Here is a 15,062-nt window from a genome sequence, read left to right on the forward strand (position 1 = left end):
AGGAGACAAAAATGAGAGAAACACTCAGTAGGGAGAGTGGAAGGAGTAAAAAAAGATAGTATCTTATTCTCATCCACAGCAGCTAGCATGCTGTTTGAAGGCCAATTCCCTCTAAAAAAATCTGAAATGGTATGGGGTGCACCTCCTCATGGGATGCCTGATGGTCTCAGGGCTAAAACCCATTCACCGCTGCCTGGAGAAAGTATTGGTCTTGCTTTTACTTTATTTTAAAAAATGTAGGACTTTCTGACTTTATGCCAGGAAGCTTTGTAGGCGAGAGATGTCATCTTGTTTCCTTGCCTCTTCTTCTGTGTTAGGGAGTTGAGCCTGGCACTGTTACTTTAATTTATTAAGCTTTTTATTTAATAATGTTACTCTATTGAATGAATGGGGCAGGTAAGCACATTATTTTATTCTGACTTTTAAATGTTTTTGGCAATAACATAAGATTACAAAATAGGATGTTACTCCCACCTCCTTTTGAACTACCTGTCGTCCTAACAGTCATGGTCGAGGAGCGCTCGTTTTTAATTATAGAGGCCCTATTATGCCCCCGCCTGAAAAGCCTCCAATGGACTCCATTCTTTACTCCTGTAACATAAAAACAGGGGCTCAGGGACAGGTTAGCTCTAAGCTGTTGACCAATCACAACAGAGCCGGCAGCTAACCAATCAGAACAGACTGGGCTCTGGTTTCAGACAGAGGGTGAAAAGAGGTGCTGCACCACAGGGTTAGAGTTAGGGTTAGTAAAAAATATACATATGAACCTGAAAATGACATTATAGGGCCCCGTTAAATCAGTTGAGCTGAGGTTATTGGCATTGATTCGTAACCCCACCACCTTGCACCCTTTTAACAAATTAATATCCAATCATAATGCTATAAAAACATGCAATCCATTACTGGGCACTGCATACTTGACAAGGAATTAGTGAATTCCTTTGTCTCCCAGTAGACGGTTGAAGAACATAACTGCTAACACAAGGTCTAGCTATACCTCTTTCTCCTTGTCTTTTACTCTCTCTCACTCAAATATGCACATCTGGTAGCTGGAGGCATGGTGATGTGTGTCTCTAATGCAGGTGTGATTACAGTGTAAATCAGCGCTCTGAAGTGGAGCGGCCCTTGTCGCTTTAAGTTATTAATAACAGACCTTAATCTTGGTGCCATATGTGTGCGCACATATTTGTCTTTATTTGCCTGCCATCTGCAGTGTCGGTGAGCATGTACTGTAGAGGTGTGTGTGTGTGTGTGTGTGACTGGCCCCCCGGATGTGCGTAACATCTTTAACGATGGTACCGTCGTCGCAGGTAAGTGAAGTGGTCCATCTCTGTCAGCTTAGCTTCTCACCTGCACCCCTCCGCACCTCCAACTCTCACTTCCCACACACACACACACATACACACACACACACACACACACACACACACACACACACACACACACACACACACACACACACACACACACACACACACACACACACACACACACACACACACACACACACACACACAAACAACAGAAACATGCAGTACAGCAGAGTCTAATACAGAAACACCAAGACCCCTCATATGGAAATATAGCAGAGCATGCAGGAATAGGTTATTGATGCTATGTGAATGGACACATGCCGCACTGCCCAATCAGTAGTTGGTGTTCATTTTAGCGGCAGACATCTAACTGCACTTTGGTCGCACATTAGACAGTGGCGTATGTCGTTCAAAGTGCTAAAATATATTTATTTTTGCTCAATATATTTCCGCAGGCATCTGTTGAAAATGAAATTCTCAGATCTTCCTCCACTGCATTTTATTTTACATCAATAATAATACATTTCAAATAAGATATTCCCATGGTGATGACCTTGATATTTTGGTAATGTTTTAAGGCTATACTTAATTGTAGTACCAGAATTATTTCCTTGGTTGTCTCACAGTTATATTCTCTCATAAGGTGTTTTCCATCTGTGCATGTCTGTATTACAATTTGAGATGTGGGACCAAGACACGGATAATTTCATACTGAAAGTGGATTTCAAATGATTTAGTCCAAGCAAAGAAAGAAATTACTTCAACAGAAATGCAGCTACAGTTTTTGGCTTTATTAAAATCAAAATTCGAGGGGCAGGTACGGTGAAACAAAAGAAAAGTAGCAAACAAAACTAGAGACAAACCGGTAGGACTTAGGAGACACAGGAGGGCAGCCTAGGGGAATCCGAAACAGGCAGCGAACTGGGGATCAAACAGAGTGAATGACGATGACCCAACAAGGAGTACAAGGAAAGAAAAGACTAAATACACACAAGGGTAGTCACAAGACAAGACACAGCTGGGGAGGGGATGTGAAACACAGGGACAACAGGTGAACACAATCAGGCATAGGAGAGAAACTAAAGACAGGAAGTAAAATTAGACACAAAGCGGTAATACATTTCAAATCAAACTGAAAAATAAACAGACCGACAAAATTGGCAGCATTTATATAACTCTGTTCCAGTCTTTAATACCCCTTAAGCCCTTTTACATACAAGTCAGCTTTCACGCATTCACACACATTCATACAGAGGCTAACATGCAAGGTGCCATCTGCTCAGGGAGGTTAACATTCACACGTCATTGGTCATGCCATCGGAAGCAACCTGGGGTTAAGTATCTTGCATCGACATGTTGACTGTACTGGCTGGGAAACAAACTACTGACATTCCGATAACGACAATTTCCCTTATCTATGTTGTTGGACATAAAAAAGAGAGTCACTGAATTCAATATATGATTTCAGAATTATATAGCCATTTTTTTCTGAAAACAAGGTTGTTTGTTGCGACATTGTGAGCCGTTATGTATAGGTTATAACAAAGGACAAAACGAGACATCAGGCTTAATGTCTATTTTCGCTTCAAATTCTGTTAGATCTAGCCCTATCCTGGCTGGTATTAAGTAGTACACCAACGGTATTCACTACGAATTACAACAAAATCTACTTTGAATGTTCACTTGTAGGCATAGGGCGGAAATTGTTCAATTGTTTCGGAAAAGCAGCTTTTTGCTAACACAGTGCGGTAGTCTGAACGCAGCCAGACATTGTGAGTATTTATAGAGTGTGACACAGATCTTTGTTACTAAATGAAATCTTCACAGAAGTAAAAACTTAAACACATATTTTTCTTATAATAAAATTCATAATTAATCAGAAATTGACTATTTTGAAATGTCAGCAACATAAATCAATTATTTTTAATGGATATCAACTGCTATCTTTTTGTATGTCGCACAAAGAAGGAGTTATATGTCACAAATTCTTAATGCGTAAGGAGAAACCAAACAGTCCCCACACAAACACACACACACACACACACACACACACACACACACACACACACACACACACACACACACACACACGCACACACACACACACACACACACACACACAGAGCTCTGTAGGTCTTTACTTAATGAGCCTCATGCAGCTCTCCCCTACTGTGCTGAATAGGAAGAGAAAGATGGACACATTAGAGAGGAGATGAGGGAGGAGGAGAGCAAAAGAGGGCAGGAGGGATGGTATGGGTGTAGAGGAGTAAAATAGAAGGAGAAGTGAGGGGAACGTGATGTTGGAAGTGTCTGGATGAGTTATTGCTGCATTTAAGAGTGTTGGTCTTTATGTTGTGTTATTGTGAGTGGTTAAAAGGATTTTTCCTCCTTTGTGGAATTTGAACTTCTCACATGAATCTGGATCTAAAAAAAGGGAAGTACGTCTAGTTCTAGAGTTCCTGTCATTGTAGGATAAAAATGCAATTTTGCATCAAACTTCACAGAACAGATTGGATTGGGTGAAATCAAGGATATATCTTTATCAGTGACTTTAGTGATCACCATGGTCTCATATCAAGATCTGGACCTTATTACAACATGTTTGAGGCTTTTTGTGAATTTTATGATCTATTTTATTATGGTCGGCCCTTTAAAACAGAGCTGAGAGTGGAAGTGACAGGAAAGGGAACACAAAATAACTGCAGCTCTGTTTAATGTCTCAGTCTGGAGACACTTTATTTTACCTGTAAAACATTTTAACACAGGTTTATGTGAGGGATTCTCAAAGAGGCTTTATGCAATAGTCTTTAAGTCACCCAATGATAAACTCTGACACTTTGTTTTTCACTTAACTAAAGCTAAAAGTCTTTCCATCATTTACCAAACCTGCCGATGTGACTACTCTACTGAGCGCGGGCAACACATTTTAATACACGTCATATATTATAAAAAGAGTGAGCTGTGTTAAAATATCTTTCTATTAACGTGTTGTACCTTCACACTTCAATCAAAAATGTAGCAAAAACAGATCACATAGAAGGACTGATATGTGCCTTTGAAGGTATCATAGGTCACTTTTTGTTATGGAGGGATACATATTTCATTTGATATGAAAACCAAGGTTGTCATGCTATCTTGTGAATTTGTTTTTTTCTTTGTTTTCTTTTCTCAGGTTTTTTATTTGTTAAAACAATTTTTCCTTCTCAATAATTATCTTATTATGAAAAGCTACCATAACAAACTTTCTCCCAACCTATAAACAATAAATACAAATAAAATCTATGATTATTTTAAATGTTAAACCAGAGTTATTATAGAGGATTACAAGAGTATTATATTATATAAATAAACAATACAATAAAAATGGTATATATAATACAGATCAAATGTATAATGTTACCATTAAATTGGGAAAATAATCCATTACCTTTTTCAAACTCAGCTCAATAATATGAAATGTGATTGGCTGTCGAGTCAAAACAACAGCCATCTTATCACTGCATCATTCCTGTTTGTCTTTAATTACAACCAAACTTTGTGATGTAAGCAGTTTTTTTTACCCAAAAATATCTTTTTTAAAAAGGCAAATAAAATGTGTTCATTTTGTTAATATTTTTAATCAACTCTGCATTTAAAGATGTACAAATACATATAAACGCAATTGTATGAACGATTTTAATGATTGTTTATCATGAATTAAATTATTTCACAGTGGTTCTACATACTGTATGAATAATTTGATAATGTCCTTGTTATTTAATATGAAAAACTGTAATTAATAAGATTTTTTGTAATGAAATAATAATTCTCTAATAAGAGGATCGAGGGTGTCGAACTGACAACAACTTAAAGACAATTGTGTGCTAAATTAAACATCAATTGCAAAGAATACCTAATCTGCCTCATTATATCTGCAGTCAAGCAGTCATTTTTTTACACAAATGTTCCTCCCCACAGTGTGTGTTTGTAATTACGATTTTCCTTCTATAGACACATGGCAGTGATGCTTTCTGCCTCTCTCTATTTTCTTTCCTTATCCTGAGTGCTGAAAAGAACGGGGCAGCCTTGACATGTTCACGTGGTTATTGTTTGTGTCACTACCTCTGTCTTTCATCTATTATTTTTTTCTTCTCCCTGTCCCTCTTTTTTCTGTCTCTTCTTTTGGCTCCACACACATACACACACACACACACACACACACACACACACACACACACACACACACACACACACACACACACACACACACACACACACACACACACACACACGCGCACACACATTTATGACCCCCCTGTCCCATGTTCTCTGTGCTGGTCCTGGCTCCAGCTCCAATTACCTGGTGGCTGCATCTGAAGGGCCCTAAATGGGTTGTAGCACCGAACAGGCATGTCTGCAATGGATCGCCCAGTGGGAGGGAAGTAAGAGGAGCAGGAGGAGTTGAAGGAGGAGGTGAGGAGGGGAACAGTGAAAAGCAAGGGGGGGGGGGGACAAGAAGGTTATACCAAAAGAGATAGGAGACAAAGGAGAGAAATGCAAGACAGGTAAAGGGGAGGAGGTCCGAGAAGGGTGGAGGGAGAGGAGAAGCAGAAAGAGTCAGTAAATATGCAATGATTTCAAGAAGAGAAGAAGAAAACAAAAGTGGTACAAGACAGAGGAGTGAGGCAAATCTGTCTCAGTTTTGCTAAGTGTGCTCAATATATGTTACATTTCTTACATTAGACCAATATGTCCAATTTATTTGTAACAATCCTCTCCCTTCCCCCTGTTTCCCATTATTAATCTATCTGTACTCTCTTATTGTTACCCTGTGTGTTTTTTCTTGTATTTTTCTCAAACGTCTCCTTTCAGCTTGTGAGGTGTAAGGAAAGGATAAGAGGAGGTGGAGGAGGAGACAGAGAGGAAAGCAAGCAGTATAAAAGACAGGAGTGGGTGAGAATGAAAAGGAGCTGTCATTTCCTACACAGCTTAAGAAAATTATCTGACTGAGCGCCTAATGCAAGATACAATTTGTGTGATTTATACTACAGAGAGGTTGAAGCAAATTGGCTTTATTGGTCTATTTTTATATTTGAAAACAAAGAAATGCAACATCAGAGGAATAGCATCCTGAAAACCTGCTGGATACATTCAACAGTCTAAATAGAACTGTAACAATACATGGCATCAAAATTACTCCTGCCTTTAATTTTATAATATTTACAGTAAATGACTATTACAGAATTGGAGAGGCACAGTTACAGTAGGGGTGAAAAAGCTGTACTGGCTTAACCACATTTTTGTTTGTTTCGTTGAGTTTAAGCATCTAATATTTCATTAATTTTTGGCATAAATAAACCGCAGTATTTTTTATTATTAAAAGAAAGTATGTATTCATTAAAGGTAAGTAATATTGTTGCTGTCCAAATAAAAAGGAGCTTACCATATCTTTAACTTTCACCATGTGGTAACAAGTTGTTTTAGCATGTATGGTGCTTGAATGAGGATATTTAGAAGGTTTGAGTTGTTTAAAAATGTATGAACAATTATTAAAGAGCTTAGTTGAATATTTGATTCTGATACTCGATAACACACTGTTGCTAAGCAAAACTGACCGATTGCGGTTTTATAGTTTAAACAAACATGCAGTAAGTGATTATTCAGCGTTAAGTGATGTAGCATTCGTTGTCTTTGTATAGGTGGCATAAAATACTGACAATCAATATTTTACATTGAAACACCTTCCGCGTTTTATAAGCTTCATCTTGCTAAATGATGTGCTATATTTTACTTTTTAATCCTTTCTTCAACCACATGTATTTTAAATGGGCAATAAAGCAGGGATTTAATTGTCTTTAGGAAATGTGAAAAATGTAACATCTCTGCTGATATTAAAGTTTGTTCAACAGTAAGGGCCTGCTAAATTTAAATTATATGAATAATAAATACAATATGTTTGCTTTTTGTCCACTGATAGATGTCTCTCTTTTCAAGAAAACACACAAGACAGTATAATGCAACATAGATTATACATAAAGTGACATTAAGAGGGCATTATGTGTCATTATTATTGAAACATTCGATTCATTTGACAGATCGAGTTGCTGACAGGCTTAATGGTGGAGAGGAATAAGGAACACATGAGTCTCTGTGAAAAGTGTCAACACATTACAGGCATCCACCATAGTGGCAGGAGTATGGAAGCCTTAAGAGGCCATTAAGATATTTTATTTATTTAGTTTTTGACTATGGGCAATGCCTTTTTTAACAGTGTTACATTGTATTTTTGGATTGCTGACTATTGATGTTATCAATCACGATTTAATCGACCCATTTTCTTAATACAAAAATAAAAGGATTTAAGAAATAAAAATGATGTTTTTGTATTACATTGCCAAAATGTAATTATTATGATAATGCAGGTGTGATCTCTTGACTGCAAACAAATCACACGTGCAGAAAGATGTGAAGCTTGCTTTAGAGGAAAATAACTTCCTCCCTTTGGTGTCCTGGAATCAGGTTTTTTTAATAAGCTAGTGGCAGTTGGAATTATACATTTGATTGTTAAATGTTTATTTCAAACAATTTATCATATTCGTTATATTTTTCAGACACCTCTGGGTGTCTCATAGCGCGGTAATAATGGATGCAAAGCACAAATAAATTGTGTGACCGGTTAAATTAAAGGCCCTGAATGCGCACAGTTTTCATATTTGTAAACTGGAGAAAAATCACGACCAGTTTGAGTGACGGGAGTAAATGAAGTAAATGATACCTCGTTTAAACTTGCGCAAGTAACATTGGACAAATCTTTGCCTCCAGTGTATATGCTTCATTAGTGTTTTTTAAGTTAATAAGATTTAAGATTTTGGTCATCAAAAAATGTCCTGTTCAGCCTTCAGTTGTACTTTGCTCACCCTCTTGGTTGCAAAAAAACTGAGGCATTGATGACCAAAATGCAAAACTAAAGGCATAATGAAGGCAGTCCACAAACCAATGGGATGTCAACCTGTAATACAGAATCTATGGTAGCATCACCTAAGACTTCATTCACATAATACGTGATTTTGCTTTACATTGACAGCAGGTGCGGTGCAGAACTGAAAGTTACGGTTTGAGCTATATACTTTGCACAATTAACATAGTAGTTTTATTAAAGTCTGTAACGTGCCTCAATTAAAGCACGTCTTCCTGTTTAGGATCACTTAGAATCCTAGCGAAGGATGGTTGCTTTCATCTGGGTTAATTAAAAGTGAAAGAGTGTGATCATAGTTTAGTTTGTTTCTTCTATAATGCAGGAAGAAGATCCATAGTTACACTTTGACTAATTTAAAAAACCTTCTCACAAACAACCGAGAGAGCTGTAAACATCAAGTCACACGACACGTTAACTCATCCATCGGCTGGTCTTGTTGACCTCTCATCCTGCACCATCAGCAGTACACAGACCTAAGGGAGAAGATCTGAACTAGTAAGCATTATTTAGCCCTTATCGTGGTTTCCATAAAACCACCATAATGTTTTTTAGGTTAAAAAAAAATCCCTGTAAATGATCCTCGTTCTGTCTTCTCACCCACCACTGAACCAGTGTGAGTGTGTTTTTCAACGTCTCCATATTTTCAGCATGAATCTCTTGTGTTCCTCTCTAGCATGTGTGGGCGGGTGTCTGTGTGTGTGTGTGTGTGTGTGTGTGTGTGGTAAGTGACTGTTTGGGTGTGTGTCCAGCACCAGTCCCACATTCTGCATCACCATTCATCTCAATTTAACAGCGCTCAATGTGTGAGTCGCTGCTGTGCATGCGTGTGTGTGCAGCCATCAGAGCCTGTAGATGTATAAATCATTGGTCGAGATTACGGCTGTTTTATTATTCATGATGCAGGCCTTTTATTGCCAGCGATATTTATCTCTTCGCTATCTCCCATGACCTGCAAAAGAAAAAGGGAGGAGGGAAGAGTCGGTGTGTTCCTGTTTGGAGGGGGAGGCTTTAGCTGAGCTGTACATAAATACATTTGTTAAGTGGGCGGGTGTGGTTGAGTGTTTTTGTGTGTGTGTGTGTGTTTGTGTGTGTGTGTGTATGTGTGTGTGTGTGTGTGTGTGTGTGTGTGTTTTTGTGAGTGTTACCTTCAATTCTCCCATCATGAGGCCCAGAAACCACACGCAGCAGTCCCGCATAACACATTTAGCCTTCGCTCTCTTTTTCGCCTTTCTTCTTATCTTTTTCTTTCACATATGCGTCTTTCTGCAACTCCAGTGCAGTATGTTTTTATTAATTCCATTTCAGATTTTTCTTGTAGGTTAAAGTGATAGTATTTTATTATTCCTTGATAAACTTTTCATAAAAATACTGTTAACCCTTCTATTAAAGGATCCCTGTTATGCTCATTTTAAGGTTCATATTAGTATTTTGTGTCTCTACTGGGACATGTCTCCATGCTTTATTGTTTAAAACAGTCTTTATTTTTCTCATACTGCCTGTGCTGCCACAACTCTTTTCCCACTCTGCTCTGATTGGTTAGCTGGCTGGCTCTGTTGTGATAGGTCAACTGCTTAGAGATGTCCCGACTCTTCGCCTATCACATACAGTATGTTGGACCGCTAGCCAACATAAGTGCGAGTGTTACACAGTGATGTCATTATGTTACAGAAGTAAACAAATGAGTCCAATGGAGGCGTGGGGGAGTGTGTGGGAGACACTCCCTATGGAGGGAACTTGGGGTTTCAGGTTCTAAATGATGCATTTAATCTGTTACTGATTTTGTCTATACAGACAAAAAGCACAAGCTTCTCATTCAGAGACACTTCAACAAGAACTTCACCATTTCGGCCAAATGGCTAAACAGTTAAAATTGGCAGAATGATCTCTTCAAATCTATTATAAAATCTGAGGAGCAAAAATGAATCTTGTTAGAGAATGAAACCACTGAACATGCAAATAGATAATCACTGAATACTTGATTCATCAACAATACCAAAATACAGCACATAATGAGGAGGATGGGGCGTTGGAGTAAGCTGCCGCAGCAGAAAATAGAATTTGCATGAGCGTATCAGCTGACTAATAGTGAGTCATGTTACAAACAGCAGAAGACTATGAAGATTATGACTTGTTATAATAGGAAAAGCTTGTGTTACTAATAACATTAGTCCAGTAAATTGTGACAACATGAAGATCATTTCTCACTCTTCATCTTTTTGTGTCAGCACAAACAGCTGTAGTCTCGACTATTTCCATTTTAACGTCTATGGAACTGTGGAATTATGGGATTGTTGGAAGTGAATGCCATGGCAATGTTTGTTTTAGTTTATAATATGATGGTTCTGATGCAGGTAATAATAAAGTGAACATTTATTAAAATAAGGAAGAAGCTAAAGTAATTTCCAAAAACAGTTTGTCTGTCAACAGGACTTTGGCACAGAGAAAATATTCATATAGAGAAAATATAATGTGACCTTGCCTTAACGCTATCCTTCCTTTCTTTTTGTGTGAGCCTACTTTGCGCAAACGCCTTCTGCATATAAATACAAAATAGAGATAAAACTCTTAACATTCGTTAAAACAAATCTAACCAGAAGATATCTGATACCACATTGATCCTAAATGTGCTTGTGAAATAAAAAAATGGCATCAAAATACTGGATAAGTGGCTGCTGAAAAGCAAACTGCTGGAAGATGCGTCGCTTCTGAAGTGTTTTGCTCACAGGTTTATTAATATACAAATAAATAATGTCAGCGTCCTCTGGGCTCTCTTTAATGTTTCTTCTCTTGGGTTATATTTGCCTTTTGATTCATTTTCTAGTGCAGCCAGGATTCAAGTAATTATTAATAAAGATCTAAGACCTACTTACGCCTTACAGGCGTCCGCTTGGCATCTTCCTCTGGATATCCGGACTCTCGCTGCAAAATTCAACGCACGTGGATCCTGCTGGGCTTTCATTTCATGTAACAAGGCCATTTTAACTAAGTGGTCCCCAAGATACTGTAGTCTCTATCTCGCTCGCTCTTTTTCTTTCTCACACACACACACACACACACACACACACACACACACACACACACACACACACACACACACACACACACACACACACACACACACACACACACACACACACACACACACACACACACACACACACAGTCATGCGGAACTAAAGCGGTGCATGTGTCGCAGGTCAGCTTCTCTTTCACCTCACAGGTGGCAGTCACAGCTGTCTCACACACACACACACACACACACACACACACACACACACACACACACACACACACACACACACACACACACACACACACACACACACACACACACACACACACACACACACACACACACACACACACACACACACACACACACACACACACACACACACACACACACAGCACATATGTAACTGCAGTATGGAGCCCCCTGGTGAAGCTCGGAAGCAATGGATGATTTTTCTCAGTTTTACTGGAGGTCCCATTCCTATATTTAGACATTAAAATATTGGCAGTGGCATCAACTTAACCTGAATTTGGAAAAACGTTTGATGAGTTTTCCTTTATTCCTCCAATTTTGAATTATGATGAGTGAATGCACTTCGCTGTCATTCTTCTGTCTAGCTGTCCAGAAAATGTTGCTGATAAGTGAAATACATTTTGCACTGGCAGGATTTCAACAGCACGACACACAAACACAACTAATATTACAGTCAAACTAAGCAGTGTGGTACAACAGTAGATATTGCAGTCGCCAATGTCTCTGTCCCTCTTTCCCCCCTTTCCACGTAATACAACACAATGAACTTTAATAAAGACAATATTCCTTTGCTGTGTGCGTCTGGACCTCAAATAATGAAAAATATTGATTTGAAACATCTTTAAGTCGATATTACTGTCTGTCTTCAGGGAGTACGGACAGAACAGAGCTCAGTATTAAGCTCCATTGTGAAGCCTACAGCTCCATCCAGTGGCAATGTATTTTAGACTATAGAACACTATGATAAATTATCTTTTTGAAAATGTATTTTTAAACAGTTAAGACCATGACATATGAATTTAAATGATTTATGTATTTGTAAAGTAATCACACTATGTGTTGTGAGGCTGGTGTGCACCAACTGGAACTAAATTAAATGCACCCCACCATAAACACATTTTTCCTGCCATTATTGGGACCTAAAAGTACCACTCATTTAAACAACTAAATGTATGGTTCTTTATCTGAGTTTATTTTTTATTAATTAAATGAATACTCCCTTATCCAAAGGTTGAAAGTAACTAAGTAAAGTATTGTACTTAAGTACAATTTCAAGATACTTGTACTTTACTTGAGTATTTCCATTTTTTGCTACTTCTGTACTACTACCACACTACAACTCAGAGGTATGTCATGTGCTATTATTCAACTACATTTATTTAATAGCTTTAGTTACTTTGCAGATTTGGATTTATGATGTGAGATATAATCAACACTTAAATCAGACTTGAGTTACACCTGGAGTAAATCAACAAGCTACCCTGCAGTATAAAAAGTACTTAAAAGCAGCATAGCATATATTATTCTGAAAGGAGACAATCTGCATGATGATTACTTTTACTATTGGTACATAACGTATGCTAATACTTTTGTTTGCATCAGGACTAATTACTTGAAGTTAAAGACATTGTAGTAAATGATAGGATATATTCAACTCACAGAGATGCGCTGGTTTCTTTTTCTTGTTTTTTCTGTCACGGCTTCCTTTAGAAAGAGTAACACACAGAGATATGGAACATTATCTGTCGATGCAGTTCTATACAATAACATACGTTTGGTAATATTGCTGACAGTAATCCCACTGTGTGCTGTCAACTTAACAGCATGGGATAGAAACATTCAAAGTAGAGAATGTATACATTATATCATTCACATGTGAAAATAAACTAATAAGTTAGGGACAGTAGGAAAATGTGTATAGGTAGAGCCTGATTTTTGATGTAAAAAAAAGAGAAGACTCTCTCAACTATGAATATTTTTCCTCCCCTCATCCCAACATAACGGTATTAAGTTGGTACAATATCTAACCCTTAATATAACCAAAATAGCATCAGTTTAAGAGAAAACCCTTATTCAGCCATTATCTGCAAAATGTCAAGATCATTTTCACAACAGCCCCTGCGTGTCAATAACAGGAAACCAAATTAACATTTTTAACCATAGACACATTTTTTGTCGATGTAACTAAATTAATATAATTGTATTTCATTGTATTTCTTTTTTTTTTTAACCAAACCTTTAGAAAATTGTCTCTTTCTTGTAACTTGCAAAAGACATATTTAATTAAATACTTACCTGGGGTTACTCAAATCCAAGTAGATGATCCTATGTTTGGACTCAAGTCACACCAAACATGTAAACAAAACTTTAACACCAATCAATTGCAACTTCAAGAGCCTTTTGATTTGAAATGACTTAATATCTTCTCCAAAGCCGACAGATTGGTAAGTGCAATTGGAAAGACACGATACCAAAGATAATTTTGACTGTGTAAAAAAAGAATGAGGTGATCAACAAAAAACAAATGGATAAAATTTGTTAAGAGCATAGAATGACCTGTTTAAGATTCAAAGCCTTGAATGGAAAAATGACTTGTTCCACTTCTGCTTCCTTCTTTTCTGACCCCATCGCCTTTACCCAAATAATTTTGGTACAGTCCCTTGGAGGCCTTTACCCCAGCTAGATTGTTGAACCATATTAAGCCAGCAAAGGTCAAAAGTTCACATGGCACAAACATTTCATGACTGATGGTAAGGGTGGAAAATGGTTGGTAAGGCTTTGTGAGTGAAAGCCTACTGTAACTGTAGGTGTAGAGTCGGAGGAGGAGTGATAATGAGCTTCTGGGATTTGACTATATTAAGTGGAGGATGAAGTTTCACAAATAACTGTATAATTCATTAAGCTTTTAGTGATACTGTATCAACTGAATACTTTCACTCCTATTCCTACTCTTTCCTTTAGAGATGAGTAAAGCAACTTTCGAAAAAGGTTTGTTTAAAGGCAATTACACAACCTTTATTCTTTTTTTCTGTCAGGTTGTTACTGTATGTCATCACAACTTTTCTTGGTCTGCTATGAAAGCACCAATGGTGGCTTAAGCTAGTCAACTTAATTAAGATATTGCTGTGAAGCTCTCATCACCGAAACAGTTTGTTGACTTAAGTTCCTATCTCTATTATTTCTCCACCCACACAACACATTTAACTGCCCCTTGTATTGAGGATTTCTTCTTCAAAAATATATTTTTTTTATCAAAAACGTATAATTGAGACACACAATTAAATATGTATAGTAAATTTGGAACTGTTATGTCCTGCCAAAAATAACAATTAAGTTATTCAAATTTCCATTTAGCCTTATTTGTACCTTTTTTCCCCAAAATATTGTTTGATTTTGAATTTTTTTTCCAGACGAGAAAAGCATCTGTAAGCCAAGATCATTATCGAACCACGATTAAATTAAGCATTACATCTTTTGGGGCTACTGCAGCCTACTCAGTGGTTAGATTAAAATTAACTGCGTGTTTATTTTTGCTTGTAAGAGGCATTTTTGTGCAATTGATACTGTGCAACTCTAAATCTGATTTCATCAGTAGGCTACAGCTTCAATCTCATACATGATAAAAACAGATGGCTGCTTTTGTATTTCATTCAGAAGTGTTACAAGAAGTTACCATGGAAGAATATACAAGTGTGAATAAGTGTGAATAACTGATCTCGTGTTTTTTTAGGTGTCTCTTTATCATGTT

Source organism: Eleginops maclovinus, chromosome 2, assembly GCF_036324505.1.
Source record: "Eleginops maclovinus isolate JMC-PN-2008 ecotype Puerto Natales chromosome 2, JC_Emac_rtc_rv5, whole genome shotgun sequence".
In the NCBI taxonomy this organism is placed as follows: Eukaryota; Metazoa; Chordata; class Actinopteri; order Perciformes; family Eleginopidae; genus Eleginops; species Eleginops maclovinus.